The following is a 5,882-nucleotide window of genomic DNA, read 5'->3' as shown; positions in this document are numbered from 1 at the left end:
AGCCGCAGGCGCTGCCACCTGCTGCAAAAGGTGGTGCTGCCCCGGACCCGCTGCGCAGCGGGCGGCCCCGGGTGCGGGGCGGGCCTCCCCCCAGGCCTCACGGTAACTCCCGGCTATCCGACGACGTCGCCCACGAGAGCTCCCTGTGTCCAGTTCCTCCGGCCGCACTTCCAAGACTTTTTTTCCAAGTCTTCTGCCCAGCCCTCCTGGCCTGAAAGATGGTTGCATTTCCCCGAGGAATCCAACGACCCCACCTTTCCCCTCTGTCACTTAAAAATCACACCTCGCCCTCCCTTTCATTTCCATAATTGCCAAGTCAAATGTCTCCACTTGTGCAGTTGATGACCTTGCCTACTTCTCCCCTCACTGTGTAATTAACCGTAGGGCTAATTCTTATAATAATGTAAATTAGTGGTGTAATTCTATTTTCCCCAGCCTCCCTCGGCTCCCTCCCTGCACCACCACCGGCTCTGAGCAGCCAGCAAGTAAACAAAACTTCCCCTCAACTCTGCCCCTCACCTTCTTTGTCAGTCTCAAATTAAGATGCAGTCTCCACAGCTTCTCCAGCAGCACTTAGAGCCTTGAAGGCTGAGCCTCAAGCACCCCCCACCCCCCCACCTTGTACCCATAATACCCACACACTCCCACCCTTCCAAGATCCAAGTCAGTGGAGATGTCAATGTTTTCTGCCAAGGTGCTTTTTTTTTTTTTTGCATCCTCCGGGAAGACCAGCACATTTTTCTTACATCTTAATTCTGAGCTGCTTTTGTTACATAGTGTGTTCGATATCTGTGTTCCCCCGTGAGACTGTAAGTTTTTGATTACAGGAATTAGGCTGTGGGTTATGTTTTGCAAATAAAAGTCATGTAATAAATGACTGGCTGTTGAAGTCATTCTTCAGCTCAGCCAGCATCCACCCATAAAAAGTTTATTTCTGACTTCAACTGAATACCCAAACTCAAGGGATGCTGTTTGGTGAGAGGGTGTGGCTAGCGTTTAGGTAGTGACTTGGCTCAGGCTCATAAATGATCTTTTATGTTGCCATCCAGTTCTCTCTATTCTAAAATACTTCCTTTGTAGAAATCGCCTTTGTTGTTAGACCATGTGGATTCAAGGAAGAACGGAGGCTCCTGTGTGGTCTGATATACTTGAGGCTCCTGTGTCTGATATACCTGATTCAAAGCCATATTCCAATTGCTTACTACAGAAGGGCCTTTGGGCAATTTACTTAATCCTCTAAATCACATCTTTATTTTTTAATTGAAGATTCTGATTCCTCCTACTGCTTGCATAAGAGTTAAGTGAGCCTGGCACACAACAATAACCCTTTCCCTTTTTTCTACCTGGGAGACACTATGACATTTTCAACAGAAATTAAAAATTCTGTTTTCCTGTTTTTCATTTCCAACTTTCTTTTTTATTTTATTTCTTTCTTTTTTCTTTTAAAGTTTACAATTCTAATGAGAGCAGAAATAGGAAAAAGCTGTCCGATAAAGAATAATATTTTGTAAAGTTTTTTAAATTAAATAGTTTAAATTGTTATTAGAAAGATGATATACAGAGGGGTTACTGTTTCATAAGTCAGGTAGTGGGTATGTTTCTTCCTTCGCTCTCTCCCAGTTGAAATTTTGTAATTTTATCTTCTGTCCTCTTGCTACTTTTTTTTTTTTTTGTCGGTCATGGGGCTTGAACTCTGGGCCTGGGCGCTGTCCCTCAGCTCTTCAGCTCAAGTCAAGCGCTCTACCACTTGAGCTACAGCGCCACTTCCCTCTTGCTACTTCTGTTTAGGATGGATCAGGGGCCCAGTCTTAGCCTGTTGCTTAAGATAGAGCGTTCTTGGTGGCAAGTGAAACTGGGGTTAATGAACTCTTCCAGTGTCTGGCCTACTCAGTTACTGACTCACAGGGGCAAGATGAAGTACACAGAGCTGTTGTTTCCTGTCCAGTCTGTTAGGGAGATGAGGTGAGGCTGCTTTCCCACATATCCCCCCAGAAGGTCTAGAATCATGTAGCCCTGTGCACCTTGTTCCCCAACTTCTGTCAATGTAAGACAAGGGGGGCCTTCTTGTCCTGAGTCTTCAGAACCAAATGCCTTAGCATAGTGTCAAGATCAGGCAAATTCAGGATTCTTAGCGAGCTTTAGAAATAAAATCCAAGAAGTAGAGCTATGGCTAAAGTGGTAGAGCACCAGCCTTGAGTGAAAAAAACTTAAGGGACAACACTCAGGCCCTGAGTTCAAGACACAGTACTGGCACAAAAAGAAAATGAAAGGAAGAAAGGAAAGAGAGATTCCAGCCAGAGATATGGATGTGAGAAACAACAAAGAGACAGAAGCTTCTAGTCCAGATGCGTAGTCATCAAAGCTCCAGAAGGGCCCAATGCTGGCGGCCTAGCTACTCAGATCTCATTTTGAAGCTACTGTAGACAAATCTGTGAGACTCTTATCTCCAGTTAAAGGCTGCAGTCATAGTGTTTCTCTCCCCCCCCCCCCCTTCTTCCCATCTCTTCTTTCTCTCATCCTGGGGCTTGACCCAAAGGTTTGTTGTCCTGAGCTTTTGTGCTCAAGGCTAGTTCTCTACCAGTTCCACTTCTAGCTTTTTGGTGGTTAATTGGAGAAAAGAATCTCAAGGACTTTCCTGCCCAAACTGGCTTCAAACTATGATTCTTAGATGTCAGCCTCCTGAGTAGCTGGGATTACAGGCCTGAGTCTCCCACGCCTAGCCATATAACTCTTTATAAATAAAATGATTTCGGGGCTGGGAAGGTGGCTCAGTGGTAGAGCGCTTGCCTTGCATGCTCAAGGCCCTGGGTTCGATTCCTCAGCACCACATAAGCAAAAAGAAAAAAGCCGGAAGTGGCGCTGTGGCTCAAGTGGTAGAGCACTAGCCTTGAGCTGAAGAGCTGAGGGACAGCACCCAGGCCCAGAGTTCAGGCCCCACAACCGGACCCAAAACAAACAAACAAACAGGGGGTGGGAAGGTGGCTCAGTGGCAGAGTGCTTGCCTTGTTGCATGCACGAGGCCCTGGGTTTGATTCCTCAGCACCACATGAGCAGAAAAAGCTGGAAGTGGTGCTGTGGCTCAAGTAGTAGAACACTAGCCTTGAGCCGAAGAGCTAAGGGACAGTGCCTAGGCCTAAAGTTAAGGCCTCACAACCGACACACACACACACACACACACACACACACACACACACACACACACACACCACAAAACCATAACAAAACTAGGAAGTAGCTCTGTGGCTCAATGTGTTAGAACACTAGTCTTGAGTGCAAAAGCTCAAGGACAGTACCCAGGCCATGAGTTCAAGCCCCATGACTGAAAAAAAAAAATTATAAAAGGTACATTATGAAGGCCTCCCTCCCTCCCTTCAGCAGCCAATATTCAGCAAGAATATTTTTTTGTTTCTTCCAAGCTTTTTGATCTCCTTCCAACAACTTTTATCTTGACTGTATTGCAGCCTTCTACTTCCCAGAATCACATTCTGGACATCATCAGCTTTTGGCACTTTATCTTGTGTCTGAAATTTAAGGTCCCAGCGCAACATTCCCTGAGAAGCCCACAGCCATGCCTAAATATAAATATGCGTGCTCACCCTACTAGGAGGCTTTCTGTCTTCCACCTGCCCTTTCCCATCCCACCCTCCCCTTGTCCTCAGCTGTTCACCTGAAAGATACAAAGCAGAGGGGGTGAGAAAAGAACTCGGGCGGGTGGTACAGTCTTCAGAGGCACGCCCCCAGTGTCCTACTTTCTCTACTTAGGCCCACACCTCCTAAAGTTTCCCCAATCGCCTAAAATGTTCAAATGGTAACATTTTGTTCCTGGTGCCCAAAGGCTTATGACTATCCCATAATGCAAAATGCCTTTAGTCACTCTAGGCTCCCTTGACTCACGCCTTATAATCCTAGCTACGGAGGAGGCTGGGATCTGAGGATCTAAGTTTGAAGTTGGCCTCTGCCAGAAAGTTGGGTAAGGCCCCACAACTCCTAATTTCCTAGTTTAATTCTAGGTAAGGACTAGTGCTCCCAGTTTAATTCTCGGGAAATTTGAATAATGGACGTCAAGGAACAGAGAGTTTCAAGGAACAGAGTTTCCGTAACAGAACAAAGTTTTCGGCCTGCTAGCTGGCCTCTGGGGCCCAGTGGCTTGAAAAAGCCAAGCCAGAATCTGGCCAACCCCTTTTCTGAGGCCCTAAGGGTAATGTATGCAAAGGTTCCTCAAGGTCATAGTTGGGCAATCCATTCAAACTAAGTAGATCAGTGCCTGGCAGAATGGGGGAGGGTATATGAATCCAACCATCTAGCAGGGGCCAGTGTTTAAGGAAGTAGGTGGAGTCTACCAATATGAGTTATTTTATTTATTTATTTTTAAAAAGAATGAGAGGAATAGAAACCAAAACCACTTCTCTTGCTGCTCAGAAAGATTTGTTACTTGGGCTGAGGAGAAGCCTCCTGGAGGTCATTGGCTCTGATCTTATTTATAGAGCTCCTGGATTTCAACAAAAACTGCCTAGGCTGCTGCTTCTGGAGAGCTGAAGCTACCCAAATAACTAGTGGTTGTTATACAACCAGTGGTTATAAATGGGTGAGGGTGAAGGACGGGTTCTTTGAGAGTCTGGAGGATAACGGACTTAAGAAAGATAGAGGATGATTACTGGAGGGCAAGAGGCAAGAGTTAGGGAGGCTGGGCTCAGGAAGGTACCGTGCAGGGGCATGGAGGGGACTTGAGGGATGTGCAGATGCTCTGAAGCCACCATAGCGCTGTGGCTATGCCCGTGGACTCAGGAGCTCTGAGCTCTGATGCTGAGTTCCTGGGTGAACCTGGAGCTGCTCACTTAACCTTTCTTTTCTTTTCTTTTTTTTTTTTTGTCAGTTGAGGGGCTTGAACTCTGGGCCTGGATTCTGTCCCTCAGCTCTTCAGCTCGAGGCAAGCGCTGTACCACTTGAGCCACAGCACCACTTCCAGTTTTCTGGTAGTTTATTGGAGAGAAGAGTCTCATGGACTTTCCTGCCCAGGCTGGCTTTGAACCACAATCCTCAGATCTCAGCCTCCTGAGTAGCTAGGATGACAGGCATGAGCCACAAGCATCTGGTACTTTTTGCATTTTATATAAGAGCGGGTTATGGTTTAAAGGAATATTTAAACAACCAAAATGTTTCAAGTATATAACCTCAAATTTGTTTTGCAACTTGGGAATTGTATCCACTGGACTTTCCACTAAGAATGTTGTAAACATTTTTCCTGTCTCTATAAGTGCTGATTTTAGTTTTAGCCCTAGAATCTCCCTGGAGAAGTGTTTCTGGCAAGAAAATGATGCTGAGTCTTCATATTTATAAAGAACTTCTAAGAAAATGAATCGCCAGTTCTTAGATGTGTCTGTTTAAGAAGATCACATTGTCCCAGGCTCCTAAAAAATCTCCTTGGCAAAACCCAAATGAAAATTCCCACTTTACTGAAATAAAATGTTTTGCAATATTTTGGATGGCTTGTGAGATTGTGTACTTTAGACTATTTAGGCAAGTGCTCTGTGTGTGTGTGTGTGTGTGTGTGTGTGTGTGTGTGTGTGTGTGTGATTACATGAGGCAGGTGCTTGGGAGATGAAAGCAAAGCCTATGGTGTTGAAATACTGACTTGGTGATTGTGTTGAACTTAGGGAGGCAGAGCAAAGGGTTTGCCGCTCAGCGCAGCCCCTAATCCCTGCTTATTGTTATTATCATTATCATCATTATTATTTAACTTTCCTAAGGAAAGACCATCCCCCCCCCCCTTTGCCATTCCCTAGTTTTCTGTTTTTGGCAGCAAATGAGACAATTGCTGAGCCAGCTTTGGCTGGGTTTCGGGAAGTCAGATGACCTTTTCTCTCCACTGCCTCTCTATTCTT

This window comes from Dipodomys ordii, unplaced genomic scaffold, assembly GCF_000151885.1.
Source record: "Dipodomys ordii isolate 6190 unplaced genomic scaffold, Dord_2.0 Scaffold202, whole genome shotgun sequence".
In the NCBI taxonomy this organism is placed as follows: domain Eukaryota; kingdom Metazoa; phylum Chordata; class Mammalia; order Rodentia; family Heteromyidae; genus Dipodomys; species Dipodomys ordii.
This window is presented reverse-complemented; position numbering follows the sequence as displayed.